We start from the raw sequence: 15,083 nt of genomic DNA on the forward strand, positions 1-15,083 counted from the left end.
ACACAGCTCCACTGATGCACCCACCACACAGCTCCACCGATGCGCCCACCACACAGCTTCACCGAGGTACCCACCATACAGCTCCACCAAGGCACCCACCATACAGCTCCACCAAGGCACCCACCACACAGCTCCTCCAAGGCACCCACCACACAGCTCCACCGATGCTCCCACCACACAGCTCCACCGATGCACCGACCACACAGCTCCACCGATGCACCCACCACACAGCTTCACCGAGGCACCCACCATACAGCTCCACCGAGGCACCCACCATACAGCTCCACCAAGGCACCCACCACACAGCTCCACAGATGCACCCACCACACAGCTCCTCCGAGGCACCCACCACACAGCTCCACTGATGCACCCACCACACAGCTCCACCGACACAGCTCCACCGATGCACCCACCACACAGCTCCACTGAGGCACCCACCACACAGCCCCACTGAGGCACCCACCACACAGCTCCACCGAGGCACCCACCACCACCGATGCACCCACCACACAGCTCCACCGACACAGCTCCACCGATGCACCCACCACACAGCTCCACCGATGCACCCACCACACAGCTCCACCGATGCACCCACCACACAGCTCCACCGACACAGCTCCACCGATGCACCCACCACACAGCTCCACTGAGGCACCCACCACACAGCTCCACCGAGGCACCCACCACACAGCTCCACCGAGGCACCCACCACACAGCCCTACCGAGGCACCCACCACACAGCTCCACCGATGCACCCACCACACAGCTCCACCGATGCAGCCACCACACAGCTCCACCGATGCAGCCACCACACAGCTCCACCGACACAGCTCCACCGACACAGCTCCACCGACACAGCTCCACCGATGCACCCACCACCCAGCTCCACCGATGCACCCACTACACAGCTCCACCGACACAGCACCACCAATGCACCCACCACACAGCTCAACAGATGCACCCACCACACAGCTCCACCGATGCAGCCACCACACAGCTCCACCGACACAGCTCCACTGATGCACACACCACACAGCTTCACCGACACAGCTCCACCGATGCACCCACCACACAGCTTCACCGAGGCACCCACCATACAGCTCCACCGAGGCACCCACCATACAGCTCCACCGAGGCACCCACCATACAGCTCCACCAAGGCACCCACCACACAGCTCCACAGATGCACCCACCACACAGCTCCTCCGAGGCACCCACCACACAGCTCCACTGATGCACCCACCACACAGCTCCACCGACACAGCTCCACCGATGCACCCACCACACAGCTCCACCGAGGCACCCACCACACAGCTCCACCGAGGCACCCACCACACAGCTCCACCGAGGCACCCACCACACAGCTCCACCGAGGCACCCACCACACAGCTCCACCGAGGCACCCACCACACAGCTCCACCGAGGCACCCACCAAACAGCTCTACCATGCCCCCACCACACAGCTCTACCATGCCCCCACCACACAGCTCCACCAATGCACCCACCACACAGCTCCACCGACACAGCTCCACCGATGCACCCAGCTCCACCGATGCACTCACCACACAGCTCTACCGATGCAGCCACCACACAGCTCCACCGATGCAGCCACCACACAGCTCCACCGATGCAGCCACCACACAGCTCCACCTATGCAGCCACCACACAGCTCCACCGATGCACCCACCACACAGCTCCACCGACACAGCTCCACCGATGCACCCACCACCCAGCGCCACCGATGCACCCACCACACAGCTCCACCGACACGGCTCCACCGATGCACCCACCACCACCGATGCACCCACCACACAGCTCCACCGACACAGCTCCACCGATGCACCCACCACACAGCTCCACCGATGCACCCACCACACAGCTCCACCGATGCACCCACCACACAGCTCCACCGACACAGCTCCACCGATGCACCCACCACACAGCTCCACTGAGGCACCCACCACACAGCTCCACCGAGGCACCCACCACACAGCTCCACCGAGGCACCCACCACACAGCCCTACCGAGGCACCCACCACACAGCTCCACCGATGCACCCACCACACAGCTCCACCGATGCACCCACCACACAGCTCCACCGATGCAGCCACCACACAGCTCCACCGACACAGCTCCACCGACACAGCTCCACCGACACAGCTCCACCGACACAGCTCCACCGATGCACCCACCACCCAGCTCCACCGATGCACCCACTACACAGCTCCACCGACACAGCTCCACCAATGCACCCACCACACAGCTCAACAGATGCACCCACCACACAGCTCCACCGATGCAGCCACCGCACAGCTCCACCGACACAGCTCCACTGATGCACACACCCTCAACCCCTCACCCTCAACACCTCACTCACCCTCACGCTCACCCTCACCTACCCACCCTCACCACACCCCACCCCACACCTCACCCCCCTCACCCTCACCTCACCCTCACCCTCACCACCCCTCACCCCCACACCCACCTCCACCCCCTCACTCACCCTCACTCAACACACTACATACCCTCACTCACCCCCTCACCCTCACCACACCCTCACCCCCTCACCCCTCACCCTCACCCTCACTCACCCTCACTCACCCTCACCCTCACTCACCCTCACTCACCCTCACTCACCCTCAACCACTCACCCTCACTCACCCTCACCCTCACTCACCCTCACCCTCACTCACCCTCACCCTCACTCACCCTCACCCTCACCCCCTCACCCTCACTCACCCTCAACCCCTCACCCTCACCCTCACTCACCCTCAACCCCTCACTCACCCTCACTCTCACTCATCCTCACTCACTCTCAACCCCTCACCCTCACTCACCCTCACCCACCCTCAACCCCTCACCCTAACTCACCCTCACTCACCCTCACTCACCCTCAACCCCTCACCCTCACTCACCCTCAACCCCTCACCCTCACTCACCCTCACCCACCCTCACCCTCACTCACCCTCACCCACCCTCACCCTCACTCACCCTCACTCACCCTCAACCTCACTCACCCTCACCCACCCTCAACCCCTCATCCTCACTCACCCTCACCCTCACCCTCACTCACCCTCAACCCCTCACCCTCACCCTCACTCACCCTCACTCAACCTCAACCCCTCACCCTCAATACCTCACCCTCACTCACCCTCACCCTCACCCAACCCCTCAACCTCAATACCTCACCCTCACTCACCCTCAACCCCTCACCCTCACTCACCCTCAACCCCTCACCCACACCATCACTCACCCTCACACGCCCTCACACGCCCTCACTCACCCTCACTCACCCTCACTCACCCTCACTCACCCTCAACCTCACTCACCCTCACCCAGCCTCAACCCCTCATCCTCACTCACCCTCACCCTCACTCACCCTCAACCCCTCACCCTCAACCCCTCACCCTCACCCTCAACCCCTCACCCTCACCCTCACCCTCACTCACCCTCACCCTCACTCACCCTCACCCTCACTCACCCTCAACCCCTCACCCTCAATCCCTCACTCACCCTCACTCACCCTCAACCCCTCACCCTCACCCACCCTCAACCCCCTCACCCTCACTCACCCTCAACCCCTCACCCACCCTCACTCGCCCTCACTCGCCCTCACTCACCCTCACTCACCCTCACTCACCCTCACCCTCCCTCACCCTCACCCTCACTCACCCTCACCCTCACTCACCCTCAATGCCTCACCCTCACTCACCCTCAACACCTCACCCTCAACCCCTAACTCACCCTCACTCTAACTCACCCTCACTCACCCTCAACACCTCCCTCACCCTCACCCACCCTCAACCCCTCACCCTAACTCACCCTCACTCACCCTCAACCCCTCACCCTCACTCACCCTCAACCCCTCACCCTCACTCACCCTCAACCCCTCATCCTCACCCTCTCATCCTCACCCTCACTCACCCTCACTCTCACTCACCCTCACTCACCCTCACTCACCCTCACCCTCACCCTCACCCTCACTCACCCTCACCCTCACTCACCCTCACTCACCCTCACCCTCACTCACCCTCAACCTCACTCACCCTCAACCTCACTCACCCTCAACCTCACTCACCCTCACCCACCCTCAACCCCTCATCCTCACTCACTCTCACTCACCCTCACTCACCCTCACCCCCTCACCCTCACTCACCCTCAACCCCTCACCCTCAACCCCTCATCCTCACCCTCACTCACCCTCACTCACCCTCACTCACATTCACCCTCACCCTCACTCACCCTCACTCACATTCACCCTCACCCTCACTCACCCTCACTCACCCTCACCCTCCCTCACCCTCACCCACCCTCACTCACCCTCACCCACCCTCAACCCCTCATCCTCACTCACCCTCATCCTCACTCACCCTCACCCCCTCACCCTCACTCACCCTCAACACCTCACCCTCACCCCCTCACCCTCACTCACCCTCAACACCTCACCCTCACTCATCCTCACCCTCACTCACCCTCAACCCCTCACCCTCAATCCCTCACTCATCCTCACTCACAACCCCTCACCCTCACTCACCCTCAACCCCTCACCCTCACTCACCCTCACTCACCCTCACTCACCCTCACTCACCCTCTCTCACCCTCAACACCTCACCCTCACTCACCCTCAACCCCTCACCCTCACTCACCCTCACCCTCTCTCACCCTCAACACCTCACCCTCACTCACCCTCACTCACTCTCAACCCCTCACCCACCCTCACCCTCACTCACCCTCAACCCCTCACCCTCAACCCCTCACCCTCCCTCACCCTCAACCCCTCACTCACCCTCACTCTCACTCACCCTCACTCACCCTCAACCCCTCAGCCTCACCCTCACCCTCACCCTCACTCACCCTCAACACCTCACCCTCACTCACCCTCACTCACTCTCAACCCCTCACCCACCCTCACCCTCACTCACCCTCAACACCTCACCCTCACTCACCCTCAACCCCTCACCCTCCCTCACCCTCAACCCCTCACCCTCCCTCACCCTCAACCCCTCCCCCTCGACCCCTCCCCCTCAACCCCTCACCCTCACTCAGCCTCACTCACCCTCAACACCTCACCCTCACTCACCCTCAACACCTCACCCTCACTCACCCTCAACACCTCACCCTCAACCCCTCACCCTCACCCTCACTCACCCTCACAACACATATTGTGTTACAATAGGTGTCACATTTGCAAAAGATAAAACTATTGGCATTGTAAATAACAAAGCTATTAATTCACTATTTTCAAAACAAGCACATAAATAAAAAATGTGTCCTTTACAATACCAATAGCTCAAACTTTCCTAATGCAAGACCTATTGCATTGCTGTGCTTCTCTCCCCTGCTGCACTCTCCTGCTCTCTAGAGGTGTGGCCTAACGACAAGAGCTGCCATCTAAGTCACGTAAATACAAAATATGTTGCATTCCAAATGCTATAGGTGTCACATTCGCAAAAGTTATAACTATTGGCATTGTAAATGACAAAGCCATCAATTTAGCAATTTTAAAAACCAACAAATAAATAACATATGTCATTTACAATACCAATAACTCCAACTTTTCTAATGCGAGACCTATTGCATTTCCAATGCTTGTTAGAAATGCACTGATCTATTGCAAGTATTGGACACCAGCGTAAAAGAGCGAGCATTGTCTCATTCAAAGAAATACGAGCATGTTTTACAATTGTTGTTTTTTTGTTGTGTTACAATTGTCTTCAGCGAGATTTGGTACAGCAATCAACACAAACACCAACACATATGACATTTTTTTAGGAGCGATATATGTTAAATTGTTAATTCATTCTTGGAATTTGGTGGCTCCGGTGTCGGGTCAATGGTATTTACAGTTATATACTGCAAATTTGCAAAATTGCTTTTAGAATTGGCAGACGGTATGGCCAAGATAGTCCTTATTGGTCAATGAGGTATGTGAATCTATGACGTCATCAAACAGATTTCGACAGTAAATGGTAACACACCTGTGCGTGTGTTCCATTGTATTTGAAGGACTCTTGTTAAGTGCAAGGGGAAATCTACTTTCCATATGTGGTGCGCCCTCCCGTGTTTTTCTGCTGCTTTTGTCCCGACTAGAAGTTCTGTAACAGGCAGAATGCGCATTTCTATCCCGTTAAAAGACATCCGTGCTTCTTGTGCTAAACACATATTGTTACTTTTACGCATTTTATGGTTTTATCTTTATTAAACATCAACCCTACCCAACTATTTTTTATCAAGAAGCTGGGTATTTTATTTATTACTACATTTGACTCAAAATAGCACACTTTCAAATTGAGCAGGTATCAGATGTTGTCCCATATCAGGCCTTTTTAGCTCACGCGCTTTGCATTCTGGTCCTTGTAGTTTCACTTTCAGCAGGGGGAAGCCAGCACTTCAATACTCAGAATGGATAGAGGATGAGCTAAAAGCAGGTGTGACTGAAGATGGCAGACCTGACATGGGTAGACGTGAGGGTGTTCTGAAAGAGAACCAGTAAGTTCATGAATCTGCTGCTGGGGTGCGTTTACAGATCACTGTTTTTTGACCCCCTGGGAGTTGGTTTAGTCAGTCATCCATCGGAAGTGGATAACAAATAGCTCATGTGTGGCTCAACAGCATGTGGACACTTTCCTCTAGTTTTGCAGTTTTTAGATAGCTTACTTTTCCATTCTGGGACTTGTAGGTCAATAAAGGGAAATGTGAGGTTCTTCTCCATTGTTGGGGTAGAGGTTGAAAGGCACTGAGGCTGAGCCGTTTAGCTGAGCAGCCAGGTCTCGAGTGTTTTACTGAAGTCGGTGAGGGTGTTGGAGGTCCCGAGGTGGAGGGGCAGATCGTTCCAGGACTTGGCAGCGAGGTAGGAGAAGGATCAGCCTATTCTATGGATCCGATGGATGTGTTGGACATGTGCAAGGGCGAGGTGGGCTGAAGAGGGTTGTCTGGTGGGCTGGTGGAAGTCAGGCGGTGGTTGATGTAGGCCGGTCCCGTGTTGTGGCGGGACTTGTACGCGTCAGTGAGTAGTTTCAAGTAGCATCTCTTCTTGATTGGGAGCCAGTGGAGGTCTTTGAGGTGGGGAGGGGAGGAGTGAGGGGGCAGGGCGTTGATGCTTGATTGTCGTGGGAATTTTTGAAATGTATTATTTTGAATTTTTTTACTTCAGGAATGCACTGAGTTCAGCAGGCACCAGGAGTGCAAAATGAGACACTACATTGCAAAATGTCAACATTGATAGAAAAAAAATTGAGAAGTTTTAATAGTCACCAAAATAGTCCATTACCTCCTCGTCCAGTCTTCCTCGCCACAGTAATCACACATGAGCCTCTGGCTCCACACAGAACTCCAAGTACAAACAAAACAGCGCTCTAGTCTCCCTCTCCCTCCTCCAATATGGCCCCCAGTGGCTCCAGCCAATCCCATAAAGGGACACATAATCACTAACACGACCTGTTCTTTTTTTCTGCACTTCTCAGAGTGCTGTGTTCCCTGCTGGTCAGGTGAGTGGGGCTGGGTTCCTGCTTTAGCGGTTCCCTTAGTCCGTTGGTATCAGGTTCGGGGAAAAGTAGTGTTTGTTTCACTTTTGCGATGTATTTCCGTTTTTCAATTGCGTGTGTATTTAAAATTTGGTTTTTTTTCCCCCTTCTTCTGCCTATGTGCCTCGTGTCCTGCCTAGCGGGCGTACGTGGCGTTAATTTGCGGCTGGGTACGCTGTATGGCCGGGACGCCTTGTGTACTGTCTGCCGTTTGGTTAATTTCCTTTTACCGGCCGCGCGTCCTGCTGAGCGGACGTTGCGCGGCCGGCCGGGGGCATTGTCTGTGGGGGCCGGAGGCTTCCGTGGGCGTTGTCTTACCTGCTGCCGGTTGGAGTCGGCATGGTTTGCTGCCTCTTCGCTCTCTGCTTCTTCAGGGGCGCATTCGGGGCTCGGCTCGGCACACTCTCAGTCTGTGACTATGTGTGCGCGCTGCGTTTCCGACTGCGTTTATTCTTTGAGCATGCGTCGAGGTGGGGTTTGTGGGGTTGCTTGGCAACCTCTGGTCCTTATTTTAGCGGGCTGTTCTACCTTTTGCCTGTGTTTGTTTTGCACTGCTTCACGTGGCTGGCTATCATGGATGTTTCATCTGATGTTCGTGCTCCTGATTCTTTGGCTGTGGCTTCTGGGTCTGGGGTGCAAATTCCTTCGATGGAGATGTTGCAGCAGATGATCAATTCTGCTGTGTCTGCTGCTTTGAGCGGTCAGGTGCCTGTCCCTCCTGCGAAGAAGGCGAGGGTTGATGGCGCTGCTGCTCCTGCTGATTCTGAGAATGAGGAGGAGGTTGATGTCAGGGGTCGCTTTGTGCAGGGTGCCGACCTGAAGGAGGTGCTGGGTCACATTCGCGATAACTTGGTGTTTCCTGCTTCTGTGGTGCCTCTGGAAGACGATCTGTTTTCGCAATATCATCGTCCTGAGCCTGATTCTTTGCCTCTCCATTCTTCTGTTTTGAAGGTCCTGGAGAATGAATGGAAGGATGTGGACAAAGGTTCCTTTCCTCGTTTTTTGAGTAAAAGGTACCCTCTGCAGGATTTTGCTGTGAATTACCCTGCCTCTGTGAAGGTTGACTCTTTGTTGGCCAGCATGTCTTCACATGGGATTGTTGTCTCGGAGGATTCTTCTCCGGCTGACCCGGTTGACCGCAAGGTGGATGGTGCCGTGAAGCGCACTTTTGCGGCTGCTAATTTTTCTATCAGAGCTGCGGCCTATTCGTCTTACACTATCCAGTCCTTGCTCAAGGATTTTCAGTCTCTGTCGGAGTTGTTGGACCAGGGGGAGGATGTTTCTTCTACCCTGGCGATGATGGAGCAGCAGGTTCGTCTGCTTTCGGATATATCCTTTGATTCATTGGGGGCTGCGGCTTCGGCTGCCGGGTCCTCTGTGGCTGCAAGACGTCTGTTATGGCTCCGTTCATGGAAGGCTGATGCTGCGCAGAAGAACTTGCTTATGAAGATCCCTTTTTCGGGGGTAAAACTTTTTGGTTCGCCTCTGGAGGATATGGTGAAGAAGACGGCGGAGGATCGTAAACTGATTGCTCCTGAACGTCCTGGCAGGTTCCGGGCCTTTGGTCCACAGAGGTCTTTTGGTCCTTCTAAGAGGGGTCGGGCGGGTCAGCCCTTTCGTGGTAGGGGGCGTGGCCGGGGTGCTCCTTCCTTTGATAAATCCCGGTTCTCAGGTACATCTGCCTCCTCCGCTCCTGCTTCCAAATCCTGACTGGATCGCTCCTGGTGTAGGTCCGGTTGGGGGTCGCCTGTCTTGCTTCATGGACTCTTGGCGGGTGACTGTGTCAGACCAATGGGTGCTTCAAGTGCTTTCAGAGGGTTTGCGCATTGGATTTGCCCAGACGCCCCCAGACTGTTTCAAGGCCACTCCTTGTCCCAGAGATCCTGTAAAACGGTTGGCGCTTTTGGAAGGCATCGATTTCTTGGTGGTCAAAACGGCGGTGATTCCTGTGCCCTGCGATCAAGTGGGAAAAGGGGTGTATTCCATACTGTTTCTGGTGTCCAAGCGCACCGGGGATCTTCGGCCTGTGATGGATCTGAAGTGGGTCAACACTTTCATCCCTCACCGGAAATTCAAGATGGTTTCCCTTCAGTTGATTCTTCCTCTGGTGTTTCAGGGCGATTTCCTTGCGTCAATAGACTTGAGGGATGCTTACCTGCATATTCCTGTTCATCCGGAATTTCAGAAGTTTCTCCGGTTTTGCGTAATGGGTCGTCATTACCAGTTCCAGGTATTGCCTTTTGGACTCTGCTCTGCTCCCAGGATCTTTACTAAGGTTCTGGCTCCTCTTATTGGATTCTTACATGGGGAGGGCATTAGTGTTTTTCCGTATCTGGACGACATTTTAATTTCTGCTTCTTCTCTTACTAAGGCGGAGTTACATGTCCGGAGGGTGTGCCATGTCCTGGAGCATCATGGGTTCCTAGTGAATGTACCGAAGTCCTCCCTGGTTCCTGCGCAGGAATTGACTTTCATTGGGGCTCTATTCAAGACTCGGTTGGGGATGGTGTTCCTGCCCCCTCCCAGAATTCTATCCCTGATGTCTGCTGTCCGTGCCCTGTTGGTGGGGCATTCTCATCCAGTGAGCCTGTGGTTGAGGGTTCAGGGTCTGATGTCTGCATCGTTGTTGACGGTGCCGTGGGCTCGCCTCCACATGTACCCGGTGGCGTCCCACATTTTATCGCATTGGGACCCCTGTTCCCTCGATATGGGTGTTCTGGTTCCTATGTCGGAGGCTGTTCGGGTGGTCCTGAGTTGGTGGTTGGTCGACGGGAATCTGTCCAAGGGCCGTCCCTTTCTGATTGTTCCCACCCGAGTGGTCACTACCGATGCCAGCCTGCTGGGGTGGGGTGCTACTCTGGGGGTTTCGACGACACAGGGGGTTTGGCCTCAGTCGATGTTGTCATGTTCCTCCAACTACAAGGAGTTGAAGGCTGTCCTTCTGGGTCTCTTGGATTTCTCGGATCTTGTTCGGGGTCACCACGTGCAGATCCGAACGGACAATCAGGTTGTCATGTCTTATGTGAACCATCAAGGGGGGTGCAAGGTTCGCTCCCTCAGTTGCCTCAGCCGCAGGATCTGTTGTTGGGCGGAGTTGAATCTGGAGTCCCTGTCTGCAATTTACCTGCCTGGTGCAGAGAATTCGGTGGCGGATTGTCTGAGCCGGGTTTTTCCTTCCATGGGGTCCTTGTCCCTCGCGCGATGGATGTTCAAGAGGTTGCAGATGATGTTTGGGTGTCCGATTGTGGACCTGTTTGCCTCCCGGGACAATGCCCAGATCCCTTGCTTTTGCACGATTATGCCTTGCCAGGATGCCTGGAAAGTGGACGCACTTTCGTTCCTTTGGCCGCAGGGTCTGTTGTATGCGTTTCCCCCTGTTCCCCTGATACCTGCTGTGTTGCGGAAGATCAAGAGGGAGGGGTCCTTTGTGCTTCTGGTTGCTCCTTGTTGGAGCCGTCGCCCTTGGTTTCCCCTTCTGTTGGAATTGGCTGTGTCTCCGGGGTGGGCATTGCCGTTCGTTCCCTATCCTCTGCTGGGTCCTCTTCTTCCTCTGCCTGTGTTCCGGTCCCTGGGTCTGCGGGCCTGGCTCTTGAGAGGGATTCTCTGATTCGTGAGGGTTGTTCGGTGGCTGTGGCTGGGGTCATTCAACAGTCCCGACGGCCTTCTACGCTTAAATCCTACGCCAAGCACTGGGATCATTTTGCTTCTTGGTGTGTTGGTCGTGGGCTGTCTTTGGATTCTTTGGATCCGGCTCGCATTCTGGATTTTCTGAATGATGGGTTTGTGTTGGGCTTGGCCGTTTCGACTCTTCGGGCTCAGTGGGCTGCCATTCGGGCTTTTCATGTCCTACCTTTGGTTTTGATTTATCCATTGGTTACTAGACTGTTTAAGTCTCTTTCTTTCCAGCGCCCCCGTCCTATCATGTGTCCTCCTCCTTGGGACCTTCCTTTGGTTTTACGTTCCTTACAGTTGGCTCCTTTCGAGCCTTTGGAGTCGGTGGACTTGAAGTTTTTGACCCTCAAAGTGGTGTTTCTTGTGGCAATTGCTTCTGCCAGGCGTATGGGTGGTTTGGGTGCTTTCCTTCGTTCTGCCCCTTTTTTGTTGGTTTTGTCAGACCGTGTGGTCTTGCGCCCTCATCCTACCTTTGTTCCTAAAGTGGATTCTTCTTTTCACCGGTCTGCTGAGGTGGTTCTTCCGGTTCTTTGTCCTGATCCGTCCTCGGCTGAGGAATCCCTTTTGCACTTATTGGATGTTCGTCGTGCCTTATTGGTTTATTTGTCACGCACGTCTTCCTTTTGTAAAGTGGACAACTTGTTTGTCAATTTTGGTCAGTCGCGTCAGGGCCTGAAGCCCTCCCTCTCCACGATCAGTCGTTGGATTAAGGAGGCCATTATGTTGGCCTATGCTTCGGTGTCTGAGGTCCCCTCCCTTCCTGTTCAGGGTCGTTCCACCAGATCTGTTGCTGTATCCTGGTCTTCTTTCAAAGGAGTGTCCATGGAGGATGTTTGCAGGGCTGCTACGTGGTCTTCCCCGCATACCTTCATGTCCCATTACCGCCTCCAGGTTGGGGGTGGGGGTTCTGTTTCTTTTGCCTCTTCTGTTTTGTCAGCGGGGGTGCCTTGAGAGGTTTTCCTTTTTGTTGCTTTACCTCTGTATATTAAACGATGTTTTCACTGCTCTGCTGGTGTGGTCTATTTCCTTACATGAAGCTGATTGCTTTGGTATCGGCTCATGTGTGATTACTGTGGCGAGGAAGACTGGACGAGGAGGTAATGCCCCGGTTACTTACCGGTAATCTTCATTACTCTGAGTCCTTGTCTTCCTCGCCACAGTATAGTTTCCCTTCCCTCCCGGCCCTGGTGGTGGCTTCATGTATACGGCTTGGTTCTTCAGGTCGTGTTAGTGATTATGTGTCCCTTTATGGGATTGGCTGGAGCCACTGGGGGCCATATTGGAGGAGGGAGAGGGAGACTAGAGCGCTGTTTTGTTTGTACTTGGAGATCTGTGTGGAGCCAGAGGCTCATGTGTGATTACTGTGGCGAGGAAGACAAGGACTCGGAGTAATGAAGATTACCGGTAAGTAACCGGGGCATGATTGGAGTTATAGTAGTAAATAAGGTTTCTCAGCATCCGGGATGCATCTTTGCCCTCAGGCCGCAACTGAAGGCAGCCTTTGGGCCTATTCTTGTTGGGCTGATTAACAAAAGCCTTTATGAGGGCTGGAAGTAGTGCTAAACGATTACTCTTTTACGTTTTACTTCTTTTTGAATCTGCTTCAAAATGTCCAACTCCCTATTAGCAAAAGTGCGGAGAGGGAGCGGTCCTTTATATTTGTACCAATTCCATAGGAATAGTCCCTGAATACTCCCAGTTTTAGATGTTTTCTTCACAGAGGCATGCAAGAGTATCTAAACAAGTACAAAAACTTGACACATTCTAAAGTGCCTTTATGAATAGGCCCGATAGTGTTAAAAGCAAAACTACAAGTCCCAGAATGCAATGTTCCCTAAAACTCTCTAACCTCACATGCCACGAAGCTATTATTCAGGTGTGAATCATGAGGAATGCCATTGAAAGTCTGGAATCTCCTTCTAGAGACCCTTGGTACGCCGGTGAGGAGCGTGTGAGGGTACAGAAACCACCCCTGGGCACCCACCCAGAGAACGAAGCCCTGCGCAAGGCGGCTGCCCAGAGAGGAAGCAACCATTCCCGTCTGACGCAGGGCCTTGGTTACCGGCTGAGTCACTCGGGCTGTTTTATGGGCGGTGAAGCAATCCCTGATTTGCCTGTCAGACTTTCTAGTTAATATGTTAACAGGCGGCCTCGCCGCGCGCACACCCACACGGCCCTGCCTCGCCCCGAGCCCGGAGACTGTCACACGGCCTTATCTGCTCGCCGGTGCGCTTCGGGGTTGCTTTAGAAGGTTTGGCCTCGCCGGAACCTAATATTAACATATCTTGCACAGGTGGGAGGAATGAGAGGGAATGGAAAATCCATGCCCCGCGGAGGGGGAAAAAAGCCACCAGACTCCTCTGGAATGCGGGAGAGAGCGTACTTATTGTTCTGTCTGAGGCGTTGTAATTTTGTCCGCTTTTGATGGAGTTTGGAACAAACACGCACACACAGAACCGCGACTGAAATGTGCAAGTGGGGGTATTTTAATGAGTACAATTACGTTGGGCAATAGTATAATTGGACATTTGTTGGTAGTTTTCAACCTAACCTTTCAAAGTTAACCAACCACAAAGCTGCAAACACTTAGGCTAAGTTTGCGCTTTAGAAATCTAATATTCATTCATTAATTTAGCACGTTGTGGGTTAAAAGGCTAGGTCTGGTTGAAAATTTCACATCTCAAGTGGGACCACCAATCACCCACTGCTTCCGCATCAAGTGTGTTATAAAAAAAAATACATATTTTTGCATGGTGATTAGCCACCACTTATGGAATAGTAATTATCCCCTAAGTGGCAAGTCCAGAAGAAGATGGTTGAAAGCCCACAGGAGATATTGACAATTATTCCTTCACACATCTTCCCCGTCCTTTTAGTAGAAGTTGTCTCCGCCCCCTCCAGACACCTACCCGCTTCAAGGTTCCACCAAAACAAAATAGTTTCTGAAGTATTTTTTCAGTTTTTGTTCCTACACTCCAGCCCTTCCCTTTACCCTCCCGTCTCCCTTCACTGACATCCTGCAAGTTCCAAGCTCAAGCAGGTGCCAAAGAAAATGAAGATGGGAGGATGGAAGAGGGCTGAGAAGAGGAAGACTAGGGTTCAGGGTAATGAGCATTATCCCTAAGTAATAAACTCATTACCTACAAATCCGGAAACAAGTCAGATCTACAAAGACCCATCTTATTTACTAAATTCTGCTGAAACTTGAAGAATGAACCGCCATGTTTGTTCCACAGACCAATGCGCTCTCTTTCTGGTTATGCGGAAGTGGTCATGCACCGACACAAGAGTGGAATCGAGAATGGCACGCAAGTGTAGGATATAGTGTTTGTGGAAATTAATGGAACTTGGGTAATGCCGCATAATTATTGGATCTCTTGGGATTTCCAAAGCCGGATGCCAAAACATTGAGGACACCTTTCAAATTGGGGACCGGTATGCTAATTTTAAGGAAAAACTAGCAGACATTTACGCAATGATTTAGTAATTATTACAGATGTGTATGAATTTAAATCTTTTACTAATTGGCATTCATTTTTTTAAATTATCTGGTCTTAATTGTGCATTGCATAATTTGCACATATAAATGTGGTCTTTACCAACAACACTGACTTGTGATCGTTTCCTATCCTTGTGTATGTATGTATGCTGCAGCAAAACGTCACCAACTTCCAAATTCCACAGTTCGGTCATTTTTAGGTCTGGCTTGATACCGCAGCTGTCTGCAAGATCTGTTGTTATCAATTCTTTAACATATATATGGAGAACTTGGCCCCGCCCAGAGACATATTTTTCTTGCGCAACACATGTTTTAGGCTGCTTGGTGCATCATTCCTCATCCATCAAGTCCGTGTATTACGGAGCATGAGGGACGATTTTGCAATTCAA

This window comes from Lissotriton vulgaris, chromosome 5 (assembly GCF_964263255.1).
Source record: "Lissotriton vulgaris chromosome 5, aLisVul1.2, whole genome shotgun sequence".
Classification (NCBI taxonomy): domain Eukaryota; kingdom Metazoa; phylum Chordata; class Amphibia; order Caudata; family Salamandridae; genus Lissotriton; species Lissotriton vulgaris.